We start from the raw sequence: 11,866 nt of genomic DNA, 5'->3' as shown, positions 1-11,866 counted from the left end.
TGTATCAACCTCTTAGCAAGTCTTTCCTTGGCCTGGTTTGGGTTCATTTGTTCAGTTTTACACAAAAGTCTGGTGGTTTTAAAACGCCGGCTTTCTGATAGTGGTGAGCACCAGTATTGCATCCATTTTGACATTAAGAAAATGAATTCCCCACAGTTCTGGGTTGCTTTTGGCAATCAGCATTGCCATTCCCAATGGTTTCAGGCTACTGTGTGTGTAGCCCAATGGTGGTTTTAGGCAGTGCCCTCCTGTGCTCACAACATAGGCAAACATGGGTGGCAGCCTATTCTGCATGTTTTCCCTGTGCACTCTCTGGGGATTGCTGGCCATCATGATGTTTTCAATGCCAGTAATGCACAGTTTTATGGTAGGGCTTGGATGCATGGGTAAAAACATCCCACAAGCCCCCACTCTTGCGATGGCCATTCTGACCTTTCACTGATGGAACTCGCAAGATCTGGGATGTTCGCCTCATCTTCTTCCAATTCCGTAGATGGCACAGTTCAGCATCTTTTCCTCCCTCCAGTCGATCAATCAGTTCTCCTTGCTGGTCCTGATGGGAGGATTGGGCGGTACCCCGGGCCCCTCGGATCTTTGCTCCCGGTCCCCAGGTCGCCTTCCTTGGTCAGTCTCCGTGGTTTCATCTCTCCTAGGATGATAAAGCAAAAGCGGCAATACCTATTCATAGACATTTCTCCACCACTATTAATGGTGTGGCGAACACATACATTTTATACATCCGGTTACATTTTTCAGTCATATTTTTTAAAAAACAAGATATAACAGGAAGCATTTTTACAAGAATCATAATATTTTAGAGACTATATACATGGGATAATTTAGGTTGGAACTGGATTAATCTGGAGCGGCCCCCTCTGGGATTCCAGAGGATTCCTCCAGTTGTTGCAGAGTGTGCCTGGGATGGCAACACTTTAGCTGATTAATATGGACCCACTTGTCTTCCCCTTCCGCCAGACTACCTTTGGGGATGTGGATCTTGTAGGCTACAGGGGAGATTTTGTCTATAATTTCAAACAATCCCTTCCATGTAGGCAAACATTTTCGCTGTTTGGCCTGGTTCCTTTGGAAATTGTATAGATAGACCCGGTCTCCCGCAGTATATTCCTTCCTGGTGGTCTTCAGGTCGTAGTGGGTTTTCATGCTATCAGCTGATCTTTCTAGATTCCGCTGAGCATAGGCAAAAGCATGTTGAAGGTGTTTCCTTAAATTCTCCACATACTCATGAGTTGTGAAGGCATTTATCAACGTCTGCTCTTGGGTCCTATTGAGCAAATGCTGGGGAAGCACCATCTTGCGTCCGGTCATCAACTCAAATGGTGACATTTTAGTTGCAGATGAAGGGGTAGATCTGATGGCCATTAGGACCAGAGGTAATCGGATATCCCAACTTGGCCCAGAATCTGCCACAAACTTTTTTAAGATGCTCACAATGGTTCGGTTGTATCTCTCTACTGCTCCAGAAGAAGCTGGCCTGTAAGCAATGTGTAGCTTCCTTTTGACCCCCAGTATCTCCCACATCTTTGTCATTACCTCGCTTGTGAAATGTTTACCTCTGTCTGACTCAATCCTTTGAGGTAGACCAAAACGGGAAAAGATGTGGTTAATCATCAGGGCAGCTGCTGTTTCTGCCTTGCAGTTTGGGGCCGGGAGACATTCCACCCACTTGGTAAACAAGCATGTGACGGTCAACATGTACTTGTTTTCTTTAGACGAGCGAATTACAGGGCCTATGAAGTCGATTTGCAAATCTGACCATGGCAGTGTCATTCCCCTCTTTTGGAGGGGCGCCCCGTGTGTGAGGGATGTTGGCTGAAATTGTGCACACACAAGACACCCCTTCAAGTATTGGTCGAGGTCCTGCCCCATGTGTGGCCAGTATGTAACCTCTCTTAAGATTTCCAGTGTTGTGTGAAACCCCCTATGACCGGCGGTGGCCGCATCATGGGGGTGACTTAACATCAGGCTTCGGAATGAGGTAGGGACTACCCACTGGTCATGGCCAGCTTGGGATTTCCTTACCAACAAACAGTCTTGGATTCGGAACCTTTTTGGACATTTCATCAACACTCTTAGGTCCTCTTTCCCAATGTAATTGGTATCCGTCAGGGGAAAGTTCTCAGGGTCTTCAATGTGTTGGTAAAACTTACCAATTATTGGATCCCCCTTTTGAGCCGTAATTAAATCAGCATCAGGGGTCTCCTTACTCCATTGTGCAGTTGAAAGATCATTGTGAGCATTTGTCTGGGACCTAGTGATAGCAGTGACCTGGATTTCCCCCAACAGGGACTCTATTTCTATTAGATCCCCTTGGATGGCCCCGGTTTTGGCCAGCTGATCAGCTAAGTCATTTCCAGTTTTGTCTGGTCCCTCTACTTTGGAATGACCCTTGATCTTCTTCCAGTAGATGGTCATCCCATTCGAGGTGACCAGATCATCAATGTTTTGAATTAAGTTCCCATGTTTCAAAGGTTTGTTATTAGCACATAGCATGCCTCTGGTTTTCCAGTTAACCAGGTGCTCCACGAACCCGTTCCGTACATAATCCGAATATGTGATTATGACCAGTTCGTGGAGTTGATGTTGGACAGCAGTGAGGATGGCTTGATGCACAGCCATCAACTCTGCCACCTGACTGCTTCAGGGACCAATTTTGTATCCAGCGGAGGGTTCTGGGGACTCATTCACCCATGCGTTCCCTACGCCGGCCACAAGTTCTTTTTCCCCTTTGTTGTCAACATGGTAAGAGCATCCATCCACATAGACAGTGGGCATTCCCTCACACTTGTCTTCTTCAAAGACTTTGTGTGGGGAATTAAGGTATGCCTCCATGTTGTCCTTGATTTTTAGACTTTCGTCCTCAAGACAGTTTTCTCTGGCACAATCATGCAAGTCGGCCAGACCTTGCGCGAGGGGACTCTTCTTGTTTTGGTCATATCTGACCTCTACAGGAAAGCCTTGCATTGACAGAATCCAGTAAGTAATTCGGGAATTACTCACATTCCCGGCCCGGATTCTGTCACTTTGGAGATATTGCAGAGGCTGGTGTGGAGTCTCCACTATGATGTGTTCCCCCTGGATAAACGGGCAGTAATTCTTCAATGCCCACACCGTTTCCAGGAGTGCCTTCTCACAATAGTTGAATTTTTCCTCCACAGAGGATAAAGTTTTGCTCGCATAGGAGATTACTTTATTGACCTTGTCATGCTTTTGGTATAATACTGCTGTCAAGCACGTATTAGAGAACCCTGTCTCCAGGAAGAACTCCTTGTTTCTGACAGGGTAAGCTAGGCAAGGTGCTTGTGAGAGGCTTCTCTTGATTTGTCTTACTGCCTCAGATTGTTCTGGACCCCATTCCCACTTGCCCCCCCCCCCTTCAAAAGATGAATCAGGGGTCTGGTGATCTCTGCGTAGCCCTCAATGAACTTTCTGCTGTAGTTAGTCAGTTCAAGGAGGCTCCTTAGTTCCCGCAGAGTTGTGGGATCCTTCAGTTTCTGGAGTGCTTCCACTTTCTTTTCTTGGGGACAGAGACCCTGAGGAGTAATCTCATACCACAAGAAATTAACACAGGTTCTACACCACTGTGCTTTCTGAAAGGAAAGTTTTGCTCCGGCGGCCCTCAACTGTGTCAGAACATAACGGATCTCCGCTATGTGTTCTTCCACAGATTAACTTCTGATGAGGACATCATCTACATAAGCCAGGTTACCCCTTGCACCCAGGACGGGCATGGCCTTATGTAGGAAAATGTTGAATTCATTGCCGGAGTTGAGGTATCCGAAGGGAGTCCGAGTCCATGTGTACTGCTGGCCCCCAAAGGTAAAAGCCAGTTTGTATTGGTCCTCCCTACTGACAGGCACGGTCCAGTATCCATTGGTCAGGTCTATTGCTGTGAATACCTGTGACCCCTGAATCTGGGCCAGCCCTTGGTCAATGTAGGGCAGAGGCCATCGGGAAGTATGGACCCATTTGTTGAGCTCCCTAAGGTCAGCGCAGAGTCTCCAGTGGCCGTTTGGCTTCAATATTCCCAGCACCGGATTATTGAAAGTGCTGTGGACTGGACGGATTATTCCCCGGGACTCAAGGTTCTTAATTATTTCAGTAAGGGACTCCATGGATGCGAGAGGCAAGCGATATTGCTTCACAAACACTGGAGTCATTCCAGGTTCTGTGGGAATTGTTGTTGTGTGGATGTCAGTGCGACCACAGTCATATGAGTCTACCGCAAAGAGATCTTGGAAATCCAAGAAAACTTGTTTCAACTTTTGCTTCTGTTCCAGAGTCACACAGGCATCAGCTAGGTTGACTCTCTCTTCCACCATCTGCCTGAAGCCTGGAAAGACTTCTGGTTTAGCTATCTCAGCGGCCTCCTCCAGCTGGGTGGAGAAGTCCCTGGTCAGAGTGCTGATTTGGACCGGAGGCTTCAGGTGGGAAAGGCAGCCCTCATGAAGTCTCAAGTCACATCTTCCTTACCATAAGGGCAAGAAGTGTACACCAGGAAGTTCCCCCCATGCCGGGTGAAAATCCTGTCTGGTGTTGTATTGTCCTCACTGTAACTGTCAAAACAGTCCTTGGGGATTGGTCCTAACAGTTAATTTCCTAAATCAATGGAGAAATGTCGGTCATCAACCGCCATTCCAATAATGGTGCCTGCGGCTAGAGTAATACTCTGTAAGTCGCTGTTATCCACCTCTATTGGAATGGTGTAATGTTCTATGTTGACTAATGGTGTTGGGTTTACCCCTAACCCTTGCTGTTGGAGAGAAGCATTTAGATGAATATAAGCGTCAGGGTTTTTCAATGTTTGTCCTCTTTTAACTTTCACTTCCAGGGAGAATTGTCAGGTCCTTTCTGGGATGGTGACTTCCTCTTTAATCTGAATTTCAACTGCATAAGGTAGCAATTGAGCTGACCTAAATGCTTTTTCTGAATCATCAAAGCCCATGGGATTATCCGCTAATCGGGACCATGCTTTGAAGTTTATTAGGTCCAAATTAATGGCAAAGCGATTGAGAATGTCACTGCCTAAGTAAAAGGCGGCAGTGATGTCTCGCACGACCCAACAATTATGGACTATGCTCTTGTTGCCAATGGAGATTTTGAGCATACACCTGCTTGGCAGGAGATGTTTGGAATTGGGTGCTTCCAGGTCCATTTCCCATTTGTCTATCAGTTTGAATGTGGCAATGGCTGGATCTTTTGGGAGTTGGCGGAACATGGCTTCGCTGATGAAGCTCTTACCATTGTTCCCACACACTCGAGCGAGAACAGAGTCCTTCCCATCATTTAACTGAACAGGGATGAACAACTGCTCTCCAATTTGCTGACTATCAGCCAGGCTCTGAGCTGATTTCACATCTTTCTGGACTATAGGAGTGGGAGTGTCTGATTGTGGATTGGTAAAGAATTTCAGAGTATTTCCTTCCAGTGTGGAATACCACCTTAAACTGGAAGGAAGGTTCATTTTCAGAAATAGAGAGAACCCCCCATCACCAGTCTGTTGTCCTTCTGCTATTACTGTCACGTCTGGAATTTGGTTGTTCTGGAAGTGAAATTCTACTTGGTCAGATTCTTGTTCAACCATGTGCCAGGTACCGTTTAAACTAACATGGTTGACACTCTGTTTTAATTTTATTTGTCGGCTAGTCTGGGTCCAGAGGACCTTGTTTACACAATCTATTAGGGATGACAACCTTCTCAGGAGGTCATTCCCTAGTAAACAAGGGGTGCCCTCTGGAGTTACTACTATGACCGGGTGTTTCACCTTGTGTTGCCCAATTTTAATGTCCAAGTCTGCAGTCCCCTCAACGGGAATTTCCTTCCCGTCAAAGTTCTGCAGTTGTCCAGGAAGAGAGGTGAGAGGAATTCGGTAATTCTCCCCACTTCCTGCATTTAGTTCATCAAAGGCCCTTTTGGACAGAAGGGTAGCTTGGGATCCAGTGTCCACCAGTGCCAAAGTTGTACCCTGCCCATGTAGTTGTACCGGGGCATAGTATCTTCCCTCCTTCTCCTCAAGCGGGCACAGATAATGCACATTTTTGGACAACTGGTGGGCTAACTTTCTGGTTTTTGACATGGCGAGAGAAGAGATTTGGGCAGAATTCTGTGAAGAGCCTGGGGAATCTGAAAGAAAAAGTTGGCAACTGGAAATGGTTTCAGGTTCTGGGCCGCCCCCCCCTTTTTTGGAGGCAGTCATCAGGATGAGTTTGACCCATAGGATTTTGGTATTGTTGGTTCTGGGATAGAATGATGGGCGGCGACAGCTCAATCCCCACATCTACCCAGTCTATTGATTCGGTTTTAGGTTCCCCTGGTTCCGGTTCTGGGCCGCCCCTGCCCTTTTGGAGGCAGCCACCAGAATGGGTTTGAACCAGGGGTTTTTGGTATTGTTGGTTCTGCGATAGGATGATGGGCGGCGACAGCTCAATCCCCACATCTACCCAGTCTGGATTGGAATCTCTTGGGACCCATTTTTCCTTGGGAGGAGTTCCCCCATCTCTGAAGGAGAAGATCCTTTTCTCAGGATCTTCTGAGGATCCCTCTCCCTCAAATTGGAAACCTGTACCTCCTCCACAAAGTGGGTCTGTTTGGGTCCTTTGTTTCTCCCACCTCCTCTCTGCTCCTTGGGTGGCAGACTTTCAGGGGTAGGAGATTTTGTTTCCGGTTCCTGGTTTTCCAGGGGCTGTTTACAAGTTGGGAAGGAAGGTTCCTCCAAGGTTTTACACCCCCCTTCCCCTTGTGCCTCCTCCCTGGGAACTGGTGGGTTATCGGGGTGCTGCCCCCGTCATTGTTCTGGAGCACCAGGCCCAGAGTTTGGGGCATTCTGCGGTGGCATGCTCATCTGAGGGTTCTGTTGAGCCCTCAGTATGTGGCCCAGATCCCGTGCCATATTTTGGACCTTGCGCTCAAGTTGTGAAACCCGCTCAGGCTGATACGGGGCTCTATTTTCTCCCTTGGGCTGATTCCGGGAAGGGTAGCTATCCCTTCTCTGGTAATACCCCGGATTGGGAAGATTTGGGTACCCCTCCACCCTTGGCCTCCCTTCTCCCGGATTAGGTGGTCTGGGCTCAGGGAATTGGGGAAAGAAGGATGGATGAGTTTGGGGCTGGAAACCTTGTGGATACCTGGGGAAAAAGTTCGGCCCAGGGTTTGGTGAATTTCTGCCCTCCTGTGGGAAGTTTGGAGGGAAGTTCTCTGGGTTAGGTGCTTGACTGGATGCCCCCCCCTTGGGCTGGAGGAGTCCACACATAACCCAGGATGGGTCGGTTTCCCTTTTAAGTGGGGACTTACATAATCAGGGGAGCCAGGGACCCCATTTGTGGGACTACCCCCTCGACTCCCTGTCTGTGACTGGCCCGAGGGCCTTCTGGGCTGTGAAGTATTTGGCGCAGGCAGGTTTTAGGCCCCCCCATCTCCAAATCTAAAACAGGGGCAACCTTTACCTTTGCCACCTTGGCAGCAGCAGGGGTGCTGTTGGTTTTGGGGGTTTTCTGCGTATTACTTTTATTTTCTATGGGCTTCTGCACCTCATAGATCCGGGTGGCTTGCTCAATGACCCAGTCTAAAGATCTTTTCTCGTGAAAATCTCTCACGAGCTGGGTCATTATGTACTTGGGAAGAGCATGGAAAAATGTGTTGATGAATTCTCTGCTGTACGTGCGCACCCTTCTGGTGGTCTGCGCAAAGGCACACTTCAATTCTTGCACGAATTCTTGTGGGGCCTGATCCTCCCCACATTGCAAATTGTAGGCTGCCTTGCGAGCCTCTTGGGGATTTCTATGTACAGAAAAATGTTTCAAGATGGCCGCCTTATATGTGGACCATCTTGAATGGTTTTGGTCCTCCAGCCCCGCAAAGAAACTGGAGTATTCAGGGGAGAGTGTCCATTTGACATACTGGATGCAGCTACTGCTGTCCTTCAAATGGAAAGTCTCCATCATTTGCTCATAGAGCTCCAAGTGTTCCCAAACAGAATATTTGCCGTTCTTATGATAAGGCGTGATGACACTCCTGATTGCCTTAATCTGTTTTAAGGGGTCCTTAAGCAAGGCCCTTTTCACCTCATTGGCCTTTTTGGTTTGGGCAACCCTGGTCCATTCATCCTCTGATTCAGAAGCACTGCTCCCAGAGGTACACGTCTGAACTTCCAGGTTTTCCCGGATTCTGCGAGCCTGGGAATAGCTGGCAGAATGTGGGGACCTGGTCTCCTGTGTCCTGTGACGCTCAGAGGAGTCTTCAGATCCCTCCTTGCTACCAGGATTTAATGGGTACCCCCCCACTGACCTAACTGGGCAGAGGTTTTCAGGATGCCCTTAGTGGGCCTACTCTCCTGGGGTTCCCCACTAAATTGCACTGTACTTAAGTGCCCATACTCGGATGCCCGCCCATCCATTCCTGGGTGGTACTGGCCTATGAGCCCCGTACTTTTGGCTGGATAGTAATCTGCCATCCCTATGGCCCTGTGCTCATGTGCGCCATGGGACATGGGGGTAGCAGAGTCCAGGGACTGGGAGAGATGAAGGTCTCTGGTACCAGGGCTCCTGAGGTTATGCTCAGGCGTTTCCCTTTCCCAGCGAACCTCATCTCTATCAGCCCCTGCTCCCTGTTGCAATGCAAGAGCCTGCGCTTTCAGTTCCTCAATTAAGGCCTTACTAGACTCTATCAGTCTCTCCTGCATGGCTACCTGTTGCTGGAGCCTATCATTGTGCTGGCAGAGAGCATCATTCTCTCTCTCTGCCTCCTGATTGGTCCTGGAGTACTGGGCCAGTCTCTGCTGCAGGAGGGTTACCTCCTGAGTCCCATCCTTACTGGCCTGCTCCTTTCTTGCCAGAGCATCTTCCACCCTCCTGGTGTGCTCTAGCAAGTCCTGATGCTCTTTTTGGAGGTCACCCAGCCCCTGGAGGGCCAGGTGATTTTCTTTATTTTTTTCTTTTAATTGGCAGACTTCCTGGCCTAAGGTGTCCCTTTCCTGACTAAGAGCCTGCATCTGTGCCGCCAGGTCATCCCTCTGCCTTTGAAAGGCACCCGCTTTCTGGTGCTCTTCCTGAAATTCTGTCTGGGTGTCCAGGTCTTTCAGAAACAGTTTATTGCTCTCCTCTTTTTGTCTGTCCAATTGGCTTTGCAGGGTGGCTACCTGCTTTGTGCATGCCCTGTTGAATTCTATCTGTTGCTCCAGCTTTTTCTGGCTCTGCAGTAAGGAGACCAAACTGTCCTGGTGCTCCTTCTGCAAAGCCAGAATTCTGGTATCCGGGTCAGCCTTTTCCTGTTGCAGGATATCCATATCCTCCTTCATTTTAATGATGTATTGTCTACTCTCGTTTTCTGACTCCTGGCTTCTGTGCAGCCTCTGGTCAGAAGAGACCAGGTCAGATTGGGCCTTTTCTAACGCCATCTGTTGCCTATTTGCCAGATCTTGGCCTTTAGTACATTTGTCCTGCATGGCTCCCATATATAGATACAAATATGCTGCTATCCTAACCATCTTGTCGTGTTCATCTTTAGCTTTAGGAGCCATGTATAGTTCACTCAGGGCCACATGTAAGGGGCCCTGATCTCTCCAGATATCTAACCCAGTTGCAGTGACCTGTTGTGTGATTGCCTGCAACCTCGCATCCTGGCCCTGCTCAGTCCATTCACCTCTCACAAATAGCTTATGTAAGAAGTGCTCTCTGGCTATTTTGATGTCTTCCAGTGTCGTCATTCTGGAATTTGAGTTCCTTCCTGACTTACAGAAGTTTGTATTTTATTTTGCAAAATGGACCGTTTCCTTAGAGCGTTCCTTTGAGGAGTGCTTTCACAGTGTAAACCAGCGTGGTGATCTAACCGGATATGTGTATCCGTTCAGTTGGCACACTGTATTAAGCTGCACAAGTGGTAATTCTAATCCAGAATCCCGGACGAGCCCCCACTTTGTAAGCGACTTCAATTCAACACTACAGCTAAGTCAATGCCTAGTCTGGGATGCTGATGGAAGGCCTTATTGATGTGATTTTATGTCCTGTTTTTTTACTCTGGATGACAACCCTTATATAACACCCCTCTCTCAGAATCCCCCTGACCCCGCTGAGCCAAGAAGTAGGTTTGTTTTGCAAATTTAAAAGGTTTATTTGAAATTAAACAATATATATCTATCGCACTTTTATAGTAAATTAATATTTGATAGCACACTTGTGAGGATGATAGTGATCAACAATGGATAATGCTACAGTGGTATACTCTTTTTGATGGCTTAGAAGTGATATAGAGAGGATGAAGTAGCTGAGAATGCTTTTATGGCTTCAAAGATAATGCAATGATGAATGAAAATGCAGTACAGAAAATAAACTTGATATGACTTCAACAAAAGACAATGTAATCACTTTTCTTTGACAATTCACCCTCCACCACCCCCCCTCTATGCAAATTAAAGAGATGGGAGGAAAGCACACAGTTCTCAGGAATGCAATCAAATATAATTCAGTTCCCCCTAGCAAGCTTAGAGGAAAACAGATAGGAGTTTTAAACACAGGCAATATACTTTTAAATGTGGTGGCAATGAAGTGAGAAATGTGCTAAAATTGCTTTTAATTCCCTCTAGAGGTTCAGGGTGGGTGACAGCTACTTGGTATTAGTTCAGGATCACTTTAGCAATGCTCTATGAATGATTGTCAGGTTGCACATGAATTTCAGCAAGGAAAGCAAGGACACATATTTTTACACGTGGCTGAAATTGAGCAAAATGTCAAATCGCAGCAAATTTAGTCGCGTGCGTCGAGTGCAATTACAGAGGCACTATAAGGAGTCGGTTCTAGGCTGCTTGGAAAGCTTAGAATCTTAGCTTTAAGATGACAGTTAAAACTCGCTCCTAGCACAAACGGTTCTGGAGATACGGCCAATTTAGTAAGGGTAGTTTTTCGGATTTGAAATTTCAAAGCTCAGAATGACAGATGACAGTTTTCAGTTTTAAAGATGATAGAAAGACACAATTTTAGGAGGCAGTTCTAATAGGCTAAAATAGTTTGGATTAGATTATTTTAAACTAAGAGATTGGTTTTGGCACAGTGCTAGCTGGGTACTCACACTAGATTTTGGACAGGAATACGACTTCGTCACCAATCGGGTCAGGATTGGCTGGACTTCTGCTAGCAGTTCTTCACAGCGATCTGGTCTCTGGTTCTGGATACAGCACTGCCTTCTGGATACTGCTACAGGTTCTTGCAAAAGTCCTTGGCAAAGAATTCAAACAGCTTGCCCGGCTGTTGAATAGTTTGGTTGGTTTTGAGGCCTGCTGAAGAGGATTCAGCTTGTGGATTCAGGCCTCTCTGCTACAAATTCTGGAGTTAATTTCTGGTCTCTGGAGATTGATGGATTTGAAGTCTGGATCTCTGGATGTGAAGTCTGAAGTCTCCCGGCAAATCGTCCCGCAAGAAAGTGGAAAGTGAATGAATGTCTCTACCTGGGTTTCAATGTTTCTTTTATGTGTTTTGAAAATGGGTGTGTGCCTGGGCCTAGCTAAGCCTGCCCCTCTCACTTATCATTGGCCAAGCTTTCCTCTCTCCCTTGATTGGGGGAAAGAAATGGAGTGTCAGAGTGATGCTGTAGGTTTTATGGTCAGAGGAACCTCTCCTTGTCAAATTGCACACAAATCTATTTCTGACCCAAATACATATTTATCTATGTACCATTTTTCTAATATTAAAGGTCCAGTTAACATATTTTCTGTAGCACCAAACCATCCGATCCCTGTCTTTGTACGATGTCGTGTCCACTGATGACAGAATTCTCCCCTTTTTATCCAGATAACGACCTCTAAACCTTTCCAGATTTTACACAAATGTGCACCGGGGATATGGGTTTCAGATGATAAAGT

This window comes from Ambystoma mexicanum, chromosome 7q (genome assembly GCF_040938575.1).
Source record: "Ambystoma mexicanum isolate Mex_15411 chromosome 7q, UKY_AmexF1_1, whole genome shotgun sequence".
Taxonomy (NCBI): Eukaryota; Metazoa; Chordata; class Amphibia; order Caudata; family Ambystomatidae; genus Ambystoma; species Ambystoma mexicanum.
This window is presented reverse-complemented; position numbering follows the sequence as displayed.